We start from the raw sequence: 18,487 nt of genomic DNA on the forward strand, positions 1-18,487 counted from the left end.
GTATTCTGGCAGAGGGAGACCCCAAATGAACAGATAAACTAATGTATGAACAAGAAAACCTTAAAACAGCACTAAGCATTATAGAGTTGTTTTAAAAGATGATGGGAGAGATACGAAAGGTGGGGAGGGGAGAGGCAACTTGAGCTGGACGCACCAGGAAAGGCCTCTGAGACGTGAACTGAGCTTGAGGACAAGAAAGCATACCCATGAGAAGATCTAAGGCAGAGAGAGGATGACCCGTGGCCACACCCTACCTGATAGCAACTTTTGTGTGGCCCGCCAGCTAAGAATAAGTTTTTCATTTTCAAATGGGCGAAACAAATTTAAAGTAGAGGATATTGAGTGACACAGAAAAGTCATAGGAAATTCAGATTTCTGAGTTCACAAAGGTTTATCCAAACAAATCCACGTCCGTTCACTTCTATACCATCTGTGGCTACTTGCATGCTACATCGGCAGAACTGAGTAGTTACAACAGAGAACTGATGGTGCCCAAAGCCTGAAAGATGAACTAAGGAGAAAGCATGCTGACTTTGGTCTAAGAAAAGAACTTTTGGACAAAAGACCCACACATGCTGAGTCCCAGTACAAAAACTCAGGGGACGGCAGGGAAACTGGGAATAAGATGGAAAGATGACATCAGAGGGGCAGAGACCAGATCCTGTGGACACTGTATTTGTCATCTGACCATACACTTCTATGCATTACAAGTAACATGCTTTTGTCTAGTCTCTACCCCAAACATTTACAAGTTCCTGAAAACAAGGCAATGGTTTCTAGCCGTAAATGAACATATACCCCATCTTCCTGCTTGGTCTGGGAGCTTATGAACCTTCTTCCTGCCTCCTTTTAAAAACTCAGAGCAATGGTTTCTCAACTAACAATTAGATCAGAATCCTGGCTCTGCTGCTTACTGACTCTGTGACCTTGAGCAGATTGCTTAACCTCTCTGTGCTGCGGTTCCCTCACTGATAAAGTGGGCTGTTATTACCCAGTTTAAGGATTTCTGTGAAGATTCAGTGAGATAGTACAAAGACAGTGCTTGATAAGTGCTGCCTTGAGCGGCTGCTGAGATTCTTCTCGAGTAAAAACGTCACTGGACAAGTGTGGATTCCTGACCCCGCCCCTAGGGATTTGATTTAGTGAGTCTAGGGTGAGGCCCAGGAATCTGCCACAAGCTGAACCACATGTTGAGAAATATACCACCCCAGGAAGACAGGTGCGAGGCCTGGCCTGGCCCAGGGCATTGATAAACAGTAACTGTGTATCACTAAATGGGTTGGAAGTCCACGGATGGGATTTTTTTTTTTTTTCTATGCAAGTCCAAGTCTGAGATTAAATGAAGAAATGGAAGTGGAGGTAAGGGTGGAGATGGAGTGAGCTTCAAACCAAGCCTACTCTGAAAATAATATTAAGTACTCTCCCATTGTAGGCAAAGGCAGAAGGGGGCATCACCAACGCAATGGACATGACTCTGAGCAAACTCAGGGAGACAGTGAAGGACAGGGGAGCCTGGCGTGGTGCAATCCATGAGGTTACAAAGAGTCAGACGTGACTGAGCGACTGAACAGCACCACCAGGGGCCGATGCAGATTAAGTTGTGTATAGAAAAAGAGTTCCCGTCCTTAATTCTCTGTAAATCCAAGAATCTCTGTGGGTTTGTCACCACCTTTGTGGATGGTAGTCCTTGCATTGTGCTTCCCGGCGGAGATATTACAAAGGGAGACGGGGCTTCTCCCCCACCGCCCTCCCCCTCTAGTCACAGTCACCAGGGCCAGGAAGGTAAATGACTGAGACATTAGGGAGTGGTGAGGATGGCCCCTCCTCTCCAGCGAATTATGGTCACACAGGAATGCAGACTGGGAATGGCTAGAGAATCCTGTTTTCAAAATGAAGCCAGATATCCAGATTTTTGTGCAATACATTCCCATTAATAAATGTTGGCAAGTAATTCAGTTTTCTTCTTTTTTTTAAACCTCCATACAGGCCAAACAAAACACATCTGCTGGCTGGATCAAGCCTGTGGGTGGGCTTCTAATTTGCAACCTCTGGTCTAGACTGACTAATTCAAGCTTTGGAACCTGCACCGCCACTCCCATTCTGCCCTGTGACCTGGTGGAGGGACAGGATCTCTGCTAGGGCAGTGGCTCACAAACCTAACTACACATTAAAGTCTCTCCTAGCTACCTGGGAAAATAAAACATGTCCTGATGCCCAGCTCCATGTCAAGAGGTTCTGATTTGACTGGTGCACTGAGGCTCACCAGCAAATATCCAATCAGATTTGAGCTTCCCAGAGCAAGGGCAAGAGCAAAGAGCCATGTTTGGAGAAGGAGATGTTCCTGGAAAGACAGTGCCTAGAAGTCTGAAAATCAAGGCCAGGCCAGAAACCCCTGTCAACATGTGAATTTGCCTTGCTTCCTGCAGCTCTGTATAACAGTCACGCGAACAGCTATGAGGAGTTTGAGCTTGATAAAAGTTTTGTCTTCCAGTTTCCTTCAGATATCTCCAGGCCATCACTACATTCTCCCAGCCTAGTGCAGGCAGCGGCAATGGTGGCGGTGGTTTTGTAGGGGGCGGGGGGTGGGGAGTGGAATAAGGAACGAAGGAAAGATGTCTTGTTCCTGCTGATCTCCTCCACAAATGCTCACGCAGAGAAGCAGCATCCCCCTGATGGGGCTGAAGACTCTGCAACCTGAGAGGCTGTGTCAGACTAAGCTGCAGAGTTAAGGCATATCACCTCTTTTCCCCATTCCAGAGGAAAGTGACTGCTACAGTTGGGGTGAAGGGGTAATACTTAAGCGATGAACATCTTTGATACCTAGTCCAGGGTTTAGCCCATGGTGGCCCATGGATGTTTGTTGAAGGAATGGAGAGAAAGAGAGAATATGGGGGAGTCAGTGACTGTCTTTACTGCCTTTCTGCCCTTTTAGGCAGTTCTTGCTCCTCTTCCTCCCTCCCCATGAGCAAACCGGGGGTCTGTATGGGAACTTGGTCCACTAAACTTTGTTTTCCATGAGCTGCTGGGCTTTCCAGCAAGTTCACAAGTTGCCAGTGTGGTTTCATACAAAGGCTTCACTCACATATATTAATTTGCCCTTAACACACAGGAAGACACCAGCGAGAGTTTATAGTGTGTGGAAGGTTTTTTGAATCAGGAACCAGATTCCCAGTTTCCCTTGCACCTACTCTTTTCCCTTTGAAGTCAACAGGAGCCCTGCTCAGTGTGTCTAGAGAGAAACAAGGATCTGGTCTAAGTGAATTGTTAGGAAAATGCATTAAAGTGCTAAAGTTAGATTATGTTACCCAGAAAAAATACACTTTGGCCAACAGAAACTGCAATCAGAGCCATCTGAAGGGGGTCCTGTGGTCAGAGAAAAAAAGAAAACACATTTAAAAAATTCAATTAATGTGTTCAGTTGCCTCAAAGGAAATAAAGGCCCATTGTCTTTTATGTGTTTAAAATATGAATCGCCAATTAATGATGAGATTGGCAAATTGCTCTACAATTAAAAACATAGAAATGTTGTTTAAGGCTATTAGAATAATTGTCATATGTTAATTATGGGTTGATGGATTTTGCCAGCAACTACCTTTTCAGTTTGAGCTTTTCTGAACAGAATCCAAATCCATAAAGACATTGATATAATAAAAACTGTCTTCCTTGTTGGCGTGCCTGCCGTATTTTCAGTGTCTTTTAAAGTATGTAATTATTTTTAATTAGGTCTCCATAAGAAAATTTCTTAATACATGGTTTATTGCTGCTGCTGTGCTGTGCTCAGTCATGTCTGACTCTGTGCGACCCCACGGACTGTAGCGTGCCAGGCTCCTCTGTCCACGGGATTTCCCAGGCAAGAATGCTGGAGTGGGTCGCCATTTCCTCCTCTAGAGGATCTTCCCAACCCAGGGATTGAACTCACCTCTCCTGCATTGGGGCAGGTGGATTCTTTACCACTGAGCCACTTGGGAAGCCCATATGCTTTACTAGGTCATCCTTAAAGAACCTCGTAATTAATGTGAGGGGAGAGAGGTATAGAAGGAATTGAATATGAGGTAAACCTTGGTTTAGATATTAACTAGCTGGGTATTTTGGGCAGATTGCTTAGCTTTTCTGAATCTCAAAGTTAAAAAAAAAATGAAAAATATATACCTTACAGGGTTGCTGGGGCTTTGTATGGGATAATATTTATATATCGCCATGTATTGTGTCTGGTGCTCAGCAGATGCTCAATAAAAATAGTTATTGTTTTTCTAGAAATAGTGGTGAAAGTAACTCAAGTTGGCATGTCCTGTCAACCATTTCATTACAGTAAAGTCCTTGCAGTTACTGTTCTCACAACTAGGATGTCATGTGTAAACAGTCAGATTATTCCCTGCACAATGTCTGGGATAGTCATTGACATTGATGTTTATGTGAATAGTGCTCTATTGTGCACAGAGTTGTGCAGTGTGCAACCTTCACAACTGTACATTGGTGCTCTGCTTGTAATCAGATCCTAATTTTCAGTCCTTTTTAATCTTTGTTCTTTAGATAAACATGTCCTGTTTTTCTTCACTAGACCTTCCCCAAGCTGGACTTTTTCAGCAGTTTTTGTCAGAAGTTAGTGGATTTCTATCTATAGGCCTAATCTGGCCTGCAGCCTGTATGTGTATATGCAGTTTTATTGAACTATAGTAATACTTATTCATTTATGCATCATATACAGCTGCTTTTGAGCTGCAGTGACCCAGTAGAGTATTTGCAAGAAGGGCTCTATGGCTGACAAAGTATTTGCTCTCTCACCCTTCTCTAGGAAAGTTTGTTGACCTCTGGTGTTGATGACTGTCTAGCCAAATTATGTTTACATGATTCCAGGCAAAGTTAATGGTTGATGCTTGTCTGTTTGTTTGTCTCTCTCTCACACTGCTTGCATTTCTTAGTCAGGAGGTGGGGTAGATGTTTTTCTTGATCCTAGTTGCTACTTCCAGACCATTCGCCTTCCTTTCTCCCCCAAATCCCTACAGCTCTGAAATTCATGATTTTAGATTCTCCCATACCCTTCCTTGATTCCTTCTTGATTTTAGCTTGTACTTCATCCAGCCTGGCATTTTGCATGATGTAATCTGCATATAAATTAAAAGAGCAGGATGACAATATAGAGCCTTGATGTACTCCTTTCCCAATTTGGAACCAGTCCATTGTTCCATGTCCAGTTCTAACTGTTGCTTCTTGACCTGCATACAGATTTCTCAGGAGGCAGGTCAGGTGGTCTGGTATTCCCATCTTTTGAGGAATTTTCCACAGTTTGTTGTGATCCACACAGTCAAAGGCTTTGGCATAGTCAATAAAGGAAAAATAGATGTTTTTCTGGAATTCTTTATGCTTTTTTCTATGATCCATTGGATGCTGACAATTTGGTCTCTGGCTCCTCTGCCTTTTCTAAATCCAGCTTGAACATTTGAAGTTCTTGGTTCATGTACTGTTGAAGCCTAGCTTGAAGAATTTTGAGTATTACTGTGCTGGTGTGTGAGATGAGTGCAATTGTACGATAGTTTGAACAATCTTTCTGGAAAATCCCATGGATGGAGGAGTGTGGCAGGCTACAGTCCATGGGGTCGCAAAGAGTCAGACACGACTGAGCAACTTCACTTTCACTTTGAACGATCTTTGGCCATTGCCTTTCTTTGGGATTGGAATGAAAACTGACCTTTTCCAGTCCTGTGGCCACTGCTGAGTTTTCCAAATTTGCTGGCATATTGAGTGCAGCACTTTCACACCATCATCTCTTGGGATTTGAAATAGCCCAACTGGAATTCTATCACCTCTACTAGCTTTTTCGTAGTGATGCTTCCTAAGGCCAACTTGACTTCACATTCCAGATGTCTGGCTCTAAGTAAGTGATCTCACCATCGTGGTTATCTGGGTCATGAAGATCTTTTTTGCATAGTTCTTCTGTGTATTCTTGCCACCTTTTCTTAATATCTTCTGTTTCTGTTAGGTCCATACCATTTCTGTCCTTGATTGTGCTTATCTTTACATGAATTATTCACTTGGTATCTCTCATTTTCTTGAAAAGATCTCTAGTCTTTCCCATTCTATTGTTTCCCTCTATTTCTTTGCACTGATCACTGAGGAAGGCTTTCTTATCTCTCCTTGCTATTCTTTGGAACACTGCATTCAGATAGATATATCTTTCCTTTTCACTTCTCTTCTTTTCTCAGCTATTTGTAAGGCCTCCTCAGACAACCATTTTGCCTTTTTGCATTTCTTGTTCTTGGGAATGCTTCCCATCATAATTCTTGGTAATTTTCATATTGTTTTTATAAATGGTTATTTCCATTATCCTGGCCTCTCAGGTCTTGAATTAGATCACCTCCAGTGATTTTGCTTTTATTCAACATTTAACAAGATCCGCTGGAGTACCAGACCTCCTCCTTCCATACTCTCTCAACTGCTGACTGCCGTGGTCCCCAGACTAGTATTCAACAACTGGAGCAACTCCCGCCCAATCTGGCCTCCTGGCTCACTCCCTTAGCTCTCAGATTCAAGAAATCCCAAACCCTGGGCCTTATCGCGCTAATGCCACACCACCTTTCTCACTGTCCCTCACCCCTTTCTGTCTTCACATCCCTTACTGCCTGGCTTACACATCATGGCCTTTTGTTCTAATTACTGTTTAACGTATAGTCTCAAGTTCCCCTGCCCCTTCACTGCTTTGTAAGGATCTTCCAGCAAATCTTGGGTTCTGGTGATGTCCAATACTGGACCTAGCTGCAGCTAAGCCCAGGAATTTGACTAAACAGATACATACAGCCATGCCCACTTTCATCCATGCCCTCTAACCTCAAGTGGACATGTATGTTTCCTGATCGTCTTACTCCATGTCTCTCATTTCCATTCTCATAGATGATTTTTTCGTACCTTCTGGTTGCTCACTGAGCCTTTGACCCCTCTACCTGTATTCTCTTTCTCAGTGATCTTGCCTCCTATTTCACTAAGGCAGAGAAGCTCCCAGAATAGAACATCCGCAGACTCCCACCACCAGAGCTATTTGCTTCTTTGCCATTTAATCTGCCTTCCAGCTTATTTACGGCTCCATGATCCTGGGTAAGACCATCCTCTTCATTTGTCCACAAGACTCCATCACTTCTTGCCTATTCAAAAATATCTGAATTCTTGAATTCAGTTCTCCACATTTCTCTCCTTCCCTTAGTACATTATTGGTTCTTCCCATTTTGTACAAGAATATTTCCATCATTACAAGTATCTTATATCCTCCCATCTTTTGACTCCATTTCCCTCTTTGACCACCCCATTTCTTTTTTTAATTGATTTATTTTTAATTGAAAGGATAATTGCTTTATAGTATTGTGTTGGTTTCTGCCATACATCAACATGAATCAGTCATAGGTATGCATATGTCCCTTCACTCTTGAACCTCCCTCCCACTTCCCACCCCATCCCATCCCTCCAGGTTGTCAGAGCACCAGGTTTGAGTTCGCTCCATCATACAGAAAATTCCCATTGGCTATCTATGTCATATATGGTAATGTATATATTTCCACACTACTGTCTCAATTTGGCCCACCCTCCCCTTCCCCCACTGTGTCCACAAGTCTGTTCACTAGCCCTGTGTAGAGGTTCATCAGTACCATCTTTCCAGATCCATATATATGCATTTATATGCAATATTTGTTTTTCTCTTTCTGACTTACTTCACTCTGTATCATAGACTCCAGGTTCATCCACCTCACTAGAACTGACTCCAGTGTGTTCCTTTTAATGGCTAAGTAACACTCCATTGTATATGTATACCACAGCTTCTTTATCCATTCATCTGTCGATAGACATCTAGGTTGTTTCCATGTCTTAGCTGTTGTTAATAGTGCTGCAATGAACACTGGATATATCTGTCTTTTTCAATTATGGTTTCCTCAGAGTATATGCCCAGTAGTGGGATTGTTGGGTCCTATGGCAGAGACATTACTTTGCCAACAAAGGTCCGTCTAGTCAAGGCTATGGTTTTTCCTGTGGTCATGTATGGATGTGAAAGTTGGACTGTGAAGAAAGCTGAGCACCAAAGGATTGATGCTTTTGAACTGTGGTGTTGGAGAAGATTCTTAAGAGTCCCTTGGACTGCAAGGAGATCCAACAGTCCATTCTAAAGGAGATCAGCCCTGGGTGTTCTTTGGAAGGAATGATGCTAAAGGTGAAACTCCAGTACTTTGGCCTCATACGAAGAGTTGACTCATTGGAAAAGACTCTGATGCTGGGAGGGATTGGGGGCAGGAAGAGAAGGGGACGACAGAGGATGAGATGGCTGGATGGCATCACCGACTCGATGGATGTGAGTCTGAGTGAACTCTAGGAGTTGGTGATGGACAGGGAGGCCTGGCGTGCTGCGATTCATGGGGTCACAAAGAGTTGGACACGACTGAGCGACTGAACTGAACTGAACTGATGGGTAGTCTTATTCCTAATTGGCTTTCTTTTTTTTTTTTTTCAAACTTTAAACCTTTTACTTTGTATTGAGGCATAGCCAATTAACAGTGTTGAGGTAGTTTTAGGTGAACAGCAGAGGGACTCAGCCATACATATACATGTATCCATTCTCCTCCAAACTCCTCTCCCATCCAGGCTGGCATATAACATTGAATAGAGTTCCATGTACAATACAATAGGTCTTTGTTGGTTATTTATTTTGAATATAACTGTGTGTACATGACCTTCCCAAACTCTTTAAGTATCCCTTTTCCCCGGCAGCCCTAAGTGTGGTTTCTGTGAGTCTCTTTCTGTTTTGTAAGTAAGTTCATTTGTATAATTTTTTTTAGATTCCACATATAAGGGATGTCATGCAGTATTTCTCCTTCTCTCTCTAACTTGCTTCACTCTCTAGGTCCATCCAAGTTACCGCAAATGGCTTTATTTCATTCTTTTTAATGCCTGAGTAATACTCCATTGTATATATGTACCACGTCTTTTTATCCATTCTTCTGTAGATGGTCATTTAGACTGCTTCCATGTCTTGGCTATTGTAATCAGCACTGCAGTGAACACTGGGGTCCATGCATCCTTTCAGATCATGTTTTTATCCAGATATATACCCAGGAGTGAGATTTCAGGGTCATATGGTAGTTCTGTTCCTAGTTTTTTAAGAAATCTCTATACTGTCTTCCATAGTGGCTGTATCAATTTATATTCCCACCAATAGTGCAAGCGGGTTCCCTTTTCTCCACACTCTCTCCAGCACTTGTTATCTGTAGATTTTTTGATGATGGCCATTCTGACCCGTGTGAGGTGATACCCCATTTCTGTTTTGATTTGCATTTCTCTAACAGTGATCGCTGTTGAGCATCTTCTCATGTGTTTATTAGCCATTTGTGTGTCTTCTTTGGAGAAATGTCTGTTCAGGTGTTCTGCCCATTTTTTGACTGGGCTGTTTGTTTTCCTGATGTTGAGCTGTATGAGCTGCTTATATATTCTGGAGATTAATCCTTTGTCAGTTGCTTCATGTACAGTTATTCTCTCCCATTCTAAGGGTTGTCTTTTCATCTTGTTTACTGGTTCCTTTGCTGTGCAGAAGCTTTTATGTTTAATTAAGTCTCATTTGTTTATTTTTGTTTTTATTTCTATTACCCTAGGAAGTATGACTACCCCATATCTCTGTTCCCCTTTGTAGGACAACTCCTCAGAACTGTTGTCCATCCTCATGGTGTCCAATTTTTACCTTCAGTTCACTTTTTAACATTCTTATCATGCTTTTGTTACCTTTACTCTACCCGAAGAGCTCTTGCCAAGGTGACAGATGAAATCTGTATTGCTAAATCAACGGTCAGTTTGTAGTTCTCACTTTGACCTTATGAAAGAATTTGACATGGTTGACTGTTCTTCCACTTAGCTTCCAGAACACCATGTTCTCATCATATCTCAGTCATGGAAAAGAACAATCTAAAAGACCCTGAGGTGCATTTGGAGTGATTGTATGGAATGCAAAAGGAGACTCCTTTTGTAGAAGCCTCACCCTTGCAAACTGGACGCTTTATCTGAGACTAGACCGCCCTCTTGTTCCTGTGGTGCCCCAGTGGCTAAAAGGGCAGGTTGCCTGTAATTCCTCAGCCTCAGTTTTTGTATCAGTAAAGTGTAGATGGAAATACGTGCTATGTAGTCTTATTGTTAAAAATAAATGAATTTGTGTTAGAGAAAGCTTGGGATCCTAATTACAAACCCAAATGCCTGCCAGGATGGACAGAAAGAAAATAAAAATTAGGACAGTCAGCAGATGGCTAGCCCCTAAAAGTAGGTCATATTTAGATTTTGAAAATAAACATACCAGGTCAAATAGAGCATACCTGAAGGCCAAGTCTGGCCCACATTTTTCATGGGCTGTGGCTGAGACATGGTGGATATTTGGTTAACATTAGACTCCCTTTCTTTCAGAGACTCACTTTGATCAGTCACCCTACTATGTTTCATGCTCGTGACATTCATTCAACACCTGTGTCCTCAGCCCCTGCTGTGCCAGGCACTGTGCAAGGTCAAGTGGTGGTCCCTTCTCTCAGGCTCTATTTCTCCTATTAGAGAGGTTGACTGACAAACTGGGAAAATAATAGCTGTAAAAGAACCATGAAAAAGTGTTATGAAGACAAAGGGATGTGATTAACAAGAAAGAAAAAAGTGGAAGAGGAGCTGGGAGTCTCCTGTAATAAAAGGGAAGTATATGAGGATGATGGCTAAGTTCTGGAGGCTTGAGTTTCTGGAGCTTGAGTTCTGGAGTCTAATTTCCTACCTCTGTGACCTTAGGCAAGTTTCTTATTCTTCCTGTGTGTCAGTATTCTACAGGCAGGCCTCGTTTCATTGAATTTCACTTCATTGCACTTCACAGATACTGTGTTTTTTACAAATTGAAGGTTTGTGGTAACCCTACGACAAGCAAGTCTGTTGGCACCATTTTTTCCAACAGCATTTGTCTGCTTCATGTCTCTGTTGTCACATTTTAGTAGTTCTCACCGTATTTCAGCCTTTTTCATGACTATTGTATTAATGTTTGTTATGTGCTGTGTGATCAGTGACCTTTGATGTTAGTACTATGACTCGCTGAAGTCTCAGATGATGGTTAGTGTTTTTTAGTAATAGTGTGATAGATTATAGTCCAGGTAAACATCCATTTTCTTTTTCTTTTCCATGATGGTCTGTCGGTTTATCACAGGATTTTGAGTATAGTTCCCTGTGCTTGTTGTTTATCCATTCTGTATATTATAGTTTGCATCTGCTAATCCCAAACTCCCTATCCATTCCTGGCCTTCTTCTGGCAACACTTATATATGCGCTGGGAAACTACAACCCCACATGACTTGCTTTACTGAGCTGGTTGGTAGTTAAACCCATATAATCTCTGAGGTATGCCTGTATGTTACAAATGAAGATGATAATAGGCCCTATCTCATGGGACTGTTGAGAAGGTTAAGTGAGTTAATGCATTTAAAGTACTGAGGTCATTCACTGGTATAGTTGTTTCTCAGGTAGATCAGCTGGCTATATGGCAGGCACAGGGATCTAGATGTGAATTTGGAAACTAGGGTTCTAATAAGGTGACCAACTTACGCTGATTCACCCAGAACTTTCCCTGTCTTATTGCTGGAAGTCATGTGCCCTGAGAAACCCCTCACTTCTGGGCAGAACTAGATGGTTGGTCACCCTAAGTCTGCTTCCAGCCACTGACTAGCTGTGTGACTCTGAGGCCATCTTATGCCATCTCTATAAAATGAGGAGTTCAGACTAGACAGGTAGTTCTCAAACTTCATCATGTATGAAAATCTGTTGTTAAAACATGGGATGCCAAGCCCCACTCCCAGAGTTTCTGATCCAGTAGGTGTGAGGTGGAGCCTGACCCACGGTCGTGAAGGTCCATTTGTCTTCCAACAGTGTATGATTCTGTGACTGCTTCCTGTGACCTGCTCATGGTCTGTATGAGAACATGAGGTTCAGGTACAGAGAACCATGTCAGTTAGTCATGTATTCTTTCAGCACTACTTCTTGGATACCTGCTGTTTGTCAGTTAGTGGTCTAGCTGCTAGAGATCTAGCAGTCCACCGAATCAAAAGCAGGGGGCTCGGCTCTACACCCTGCACTGCCCTGCCTCTCCTCTGTCATGCACAGGGAAGGCTCTGAGGTGACGAGAACTGGAGAAGAGGGTAAGATAACACACAGAAGCAGTAAGCTCTGCCTTAGAGACCTTAAAGGCAAGCATACCGCCACCTGGTTAGAGAGAGGGGTGAGAGGAGTTACAACGCCTCATTGCCTACGGAACACCCACACCCAGACTTCCTATCTTAGTGTCAAGGACTTCTATGGCCAAGACTCTTTTTTTTTGTTTTTTTTTTTTGAGATTTCTCCATTTGTCTCTTATGAAAAATAGTGTTCTCACTTTAAGCCTTAGCTGATATTTTTTTGAGAAAGAATAGGACTTCCACAATGTCATCCTTTCAAATATTTTATTTTGCTGCCTGCTACATGGGAGAAGCTACCTTTTATAAATAAGCAGGTATTCTGCATTTCTCTCACACCAAGTTTCAAGTGAGGAGGAAGAGAGCTTGTTTTGTGCCCTGATGAAGAGCCAGAATATTTATTACCTAGTAAGTTTTGTTCAGCCTCTTAAGTCAGTCAGCACATTTCATTCAATCAAGGGCCCTGACAAACATGCCAGGAAGGTCAAGTGATAACACTCATTTTTTGGGCACTCCTAATGACAGGTTCATTTGATTAGATTTAATTCCCCACCCTCCCCCCATCTACTCACATGTTATTACATGTCCTCTTAGCCACATTTGTTGTTTCAGATATCTACTGCTGCATAACCCATCATTCCAAAACTTACTGGCTTAAAGGAAGATCTGTTTTTATTGGTTCCTATTTTGTGGGTCAGGAATTTGGGCCAGGTTCAGTGGGGATGGCATATCTCTGCTCATGTGGTGCTGGCACACACATATTAGAACTGGTGCAGTATCACTTCTACCATGTTCTATTGGTCAAAGCAAGTCACAGAACCAATCCAGATTCAAAGAGGGAGAGAAAATATGCTCTACATCTTGATGGAAGAAATTATTGGTGGCCATTTTTGCAGGCGATTAACCTATATCCTTGCCTTCTTAGTTAATGTACTTCAGAGAAGAAAAAATAGTGTTTTTTGTGTAGGGAGGGAATCTGGTGATAAGACAAAGTCTTTCTAAATATCTAAATCCAAGAAGAGTGTCAGAACTCCCTCAGGGAAATGAGGATATTTAAATGATTACCTAAAGAATGTAGCTCATGGAGGACAGTGACAGTGAAAAGCATACTATGTATATGTCTGGCTATACATTTACGATAAATTTGAAGTGTGTCAAAAACCCCAGCATCCTTTTGGAAACAAATACAACAGGCCATAAAATTCTCAAATGCTTCTTATTAGCCTGAATAAAGGAGAACTGAATGGCACGGAGGATTTGACCAGAATCTCATGGGCAGCAGATGTTTTGAATGCTCTTCCGTTAAGGGGCAATAAGGCAAACCACATGCCTGCCTATATTTTGGGAATTATTTTATTGAGGGCTTGTGAAAATATGGAAAATGTAAACATATACACATAAGCATATGAAAATGCATTAAGTGTGGTCTGTCCTCTTGGCAGTGATGGGAGAGACAGAGGAGGTTTATATATGGGATGTGTAAGGCAACCTGATACTTCTTAAACTTTGTGTGTGCAAGCAAGTCATTTGGGGACCTTGTTTCAAAGCAGATCCTGATCCATTGAGTCTGGGTGGGAGCTGAGATTGGAGTGTCTGACACGCTCAGGTGCATTTATGCTGCTGGTGCACAGAACAGAAGAGCCAGCCTGTATTAGATGGTAGATGGAAGAGGTTGCTGATACGCTTCCCTGTTCACAGGGCAGCAAGGGTCAGGTAGCAAATGTTGCCTCCGTGCCTACCACGTGCCTGATGCTGGGCTAAGTTCGGGCTCTGAACTTAATGAGCTGCCAGTCTAGGAGGAAAGATAAACACAAAAAATGATTGCGGTAGAAACTGCTGAGGGAATGGCGGGTTAACTGTGATTCTGATGATTTATCTGTCAATTAGCAGAGGCTTTGATTCCTGAACCGCCTAACAAGGATGTGGCTTGGGTTGGTTGATTGACTAGAGTCTTGGAGTCTTCATCTATAAAATAATCTTTCCAATGCCTACCTCACAGAATTCTTAGGTGACTTCAGTAAAAATTAAGCCATAATGCCACATAATGCCTAGTGCATAGTAACTGGTCACTAATGGTTAACCTTTATTATTATACAAATCCTGCCATGTATGGTGGGGGGAAAGACCAATATATTCGTCTGTAAAATATTTTACTTATTAATCAGAGAGAAAATTCAGGAAAGTGATTCACCACTGTTGAAGAGGAAAGAAATTTCATCCATTCTCACAGGATCCTTGAAAAACAAGCAACATGAGCATCTCTTAAGACATTTTCTGAATATAAAGCGGGTGTGATGATGGTTGAAATGGATTTAAGGTTCTATGTTTTCTTGACTCTGTGGGACCTTGACATGTCGTTTAACCTCAGCTTTCTCATCTATAAAGTGGAAACAATAACAATTGTCATATTTGAAGTTTATGAGGCTCAAATGTCATAATGAATCTTTGGTATCCTCACAGCCGGTTTGAATCTTGGCCTTGTCACTTATTAGCTTGTGTGACCTTGACCATTTTTCTCAACTTCTACCTCACTAAAAAAGTACGTAAAGTACTCTGCCAAGGGACAGACACAGAATAAGTGCTCTGTAAATGACAGTTGTTGTTATGATGTGACCTTCCTTTGAAAAATATAAGGTATATGACTTCATGAAGATTATTATTAGAACATGATAAATGTGCTGTTCTTTATATACATTGAGGTGTTGCTTTTGAGTTTCTGGCAGTAAAGCATAAACTTCGATTTCCCGCCTCTCTCCTCTGTCATGTGTGGTTGCAAGTAATAATTGTAAAGGCAGCAGATTGGTGGTGAGAGTTACAGCCTCTGTGATGATATTAGCCGTTTTTTCATCATTGGAGCAGACAGGCTGCGTCTTACACTGATCCTCACACCAGAATCTCAAAATTTTGAAATGTTCCTAGCTTTCATAAAGCTTTTCCTTAGTCATTCAGTGAACCAGTCAAACATACAGGGTCTAGTTTGTGTTAGAACGTGGCCTCTAGTGGTTTGGGGCCCCTGGTGGATTCTGCTCTGCAGGAGCAGGAGGGGACAGATGAACTTCAGGCGACAGCCGTTCTTGCTATGGAAATGCAGTGGCTGCAGCCTGGCACCCTTTGGGGGCATTAATGAATATTTCAGTAGCCAGAGAATGTACAATAAAGTATACATTTCTGCACTTCCATCAAGGGAAAAATTGGGATGGGACAGAGAAATCTCCAAATTGTCTCTTCTTATATTCCATCCCTTGAATTCCTGTCACCTTCTCTACCTATCTGTCTCATTGACACAGTTATTGCAAGGAAGGAGTTAATGAGTACACAGCTTTATTTTCCTTGGAAGAGAGATACAAAACAGGCTCAAAGCAGGGCTGTCATCACCCTGCAAGTCTTCAGGGGTTTTATAGGTAATTATTAACCCTTTGTGGCCTGCCTGGGGGTGGGAGGAACCCTCTGTGCTACTACTAAGCAACTACTAAGATATTCCATCTACGGTATGTACCTGCACGCTCAATTTTTTTCAGACTTAAAATTCAGTAATACCTTAAAAATAAATCGTCTATGTATATAGGCCCAAATGACTGACAAAGTCCCCCAGGTCCTATATCAGAACAGATCGTTCCCTAACTGTCTTAGCACTGGGTCAAAAGTACCATTCTTTTTGTTTTCCATTTGAGAAAAGTGAGGCTTAAAGGAAATGACTGGGCGAAGGTTTCATGGGTAACAGGTCTTGGTTAGAATCCAGGTCTTCTGAATACAGCCCCGGTGCTCTTTGAATGTACTGAACATAGTGTAAAATCTCTTCTCACAGTCAGAAAGCACGTCTGAATCTGGCGTTCTTTAAAACCACCATCTAGAACTGCCATAAACTGCCCCAATTCAGTCTCCTGGAATTTGTGTTTTCTTTAAAAAAAAAAAAATCCATGTCATCAATCTGTTCTCTTGTTATTTTGTCATTTGCTTTTCTCCTGCTTGGTGATTTCAGGCTATTTAGATTTGGGGTTTGTCTCTTTCAGTGAGTTTAGGGTGATTAACTGCTACAACTGCTGTATTTAAGAGAATCCTGCAGAGATTTGGGATGGGAGGGGGGATTTGAGTCCATGCTGGTCCTAGCGTTTGGTCTCTCGTGGATTAAAACGAAGTGGAAAGCCTAAAAATCCCTGAATGACCCCCTTCAAGGAGTAAGTTTAAAATTGAGGAGATGGCAGTGGAGGAAAATGAGAACCCACAACGCCCAAGTCAGCTGTTGCTCCATGCTTAGTAGACCACTGTTTGCCTTTTTGTAAGCAGTGACAGAGACTCCCTTAGAAACTTGCCCTCGTTGTTATTCAGGTCTTTGTGATTTTAAGTTGTGGCTACAGCTGAATTCTCCCCTGAGCTCTCCAAGCCCACACTCTCCCTTCAGTCCCAAGCAGGTTGCTAGTATATGGGCAAACTTCCATACATGGTATGGGGAGCAGACATGACTTCATGCTCTGCTGTAGACAAGGGGAACTGCCAAGGCTCAGGCGCCCGGTGCCTGCAAGTGTTCCTGGGTTTTGGAATCCTTCTCTCTGGCTGCGTGGTAACCAGACCACAGGGGCTGCTTTAGACTTGTGAGCACATCCTTACCTTGCCAGTTCTCAGGTCCAACCTCCCTACCCTCCAAGAAAGCATCTCACAGGTGCACCCACAAGCATCTGGAAAAACATTTGACAATAAATGTCCTTTTTATAATACCAATTGTGGCACAAACCTGAAAGGTAATTTTAGGTCAGCCTCTCGAGGGGTTCAGTGAGTTCAGTCTGTTTCTGGGGCATGTGTTGTTTCACTGGAGGTGGGGCAGGGCAGGTCTGATAGCTTTGTTTAAGGAAGTACTCCATGGGTATTCTGCATTAAATTACTATTTTGTGTTCTTTGGTTATGAAAAGTTTCAGAAACCTTGCCGTAGAGGACTACACCAATTCGGGGCCCTTTAAATTCCATCTTTCTGCTTATTAATATCATTTTACTGAAAGGCATTGTAACAAAGAGGTATATTTCTTCTTGTCCAAATGGATGGTGTATGTTTAGTTTGGGTCACAAATGAAACATAAAAGCTGGTTAAGGTCTTGGTAGAATAGATCAGGTACAGCCTTTTTCTGATAGTGTTCCTTGGGAATCATATTTGGATTAATTTACACACATATTTGTGCTTTGCTTTGGGCATTACTATTGAGATCTTGCAGAGAGAGAGAGAAGGAGAAAGAGAGAAACGGAGGAGGGAATGGAGGAAGGAAGGAAAACAGGAGGCACCAGTAGCTGATAGCATAGTGAATCAGTAGAAGCTGGAGGAGGATAAGGAGGGGAAGGAGGGAACAAAAAGAAAGGAAACCAGCAACCACGTGACTACCAAGCCCAAACCCAGTTTTGGTTAAAGAAAAGAAGTTTTCTTGACTGAGGAAAATTTAACATCTCAATTAAAGCAGCCCCATAGAATGTATCAAAAATGAAGCAATACTTAAATTTTTTTTTTCTTTCTGAGGAACATCTTCCTTTCTTTTTGGTAACACAGAAGTCAGATTTAAGTTGCTGGAGCAAATGTTTTTCAACAGACACGACTCACTTAATTTTCCTGACAATGTGTGCAGTTATGTTAGAAACCTGCGTGCTCTTGGGAAGGGACATGAGACACCAGCAAACCACAACGCCGATAGGAGCAGCTATATCTTAATGTGCTAATCTTGTAACTTTTTTACTCTGTGTGAGTGTGTGTGTGTGTGTGTGTGCGCGCGCGCCCCCCTGAGCGAAGTGCGCGCCTTACTCTTTGCGCTGTCGTTAACACTTGGCTACTGCTGTCGGACCAGTAGGAGCCAAAGTTAGTAACTTGGTAAGAATTATTATTTCTCTTTTTATTCTGTCTCTTAGGAGTTCTTGATGTATAACTTCTTGAAAACTGGTTTTAAAAGGATGTGATTTAAACAAACAAAGCAACCCCTTTATATCGAAGGCTGGAGTGTTTCCAGGATAACCCTTCAGCTCACAAGGGCAGAGGTGGGGATGGGGGTGACACTGCGTACACCTTTCCGATTCGGTTTCTGCCCGCATTACACTTTCATTTTAGTAATCAAGGACATATTGCTACATTTAAGGAGTCAGGAACAAGTCAGGAGCCAAAAAGAGCTCCCGGTTGTGAGAGAGGAAGGCGGTCACCCCTAACAAAATAACTAAAGATGCCCCCAGCAGTAGATTAGTGAAGTTTTAAATCTGCATACATCTGGAAAATGGGTGTAAACTTTAAGTCGCCGGCCCTGTGTGCAGACTGGAAGGAG

Source organism: Ovis aries, chromosome 19 (assembly GCF_016772045.2).
Source record: "Ovis aries strain OAR_USU_Benz2616 breed Rambouillet chromosome 19, ARS-UI_Ramb_v3.0, whole genome shotgun sequence".
Taxonomy (NCBI): domain Eukaryota; kingdom Metazoa; phylum Chordata; class Mammalia; order Artiodactyla; family Bovidae; genus Ovis; species Ovis aries.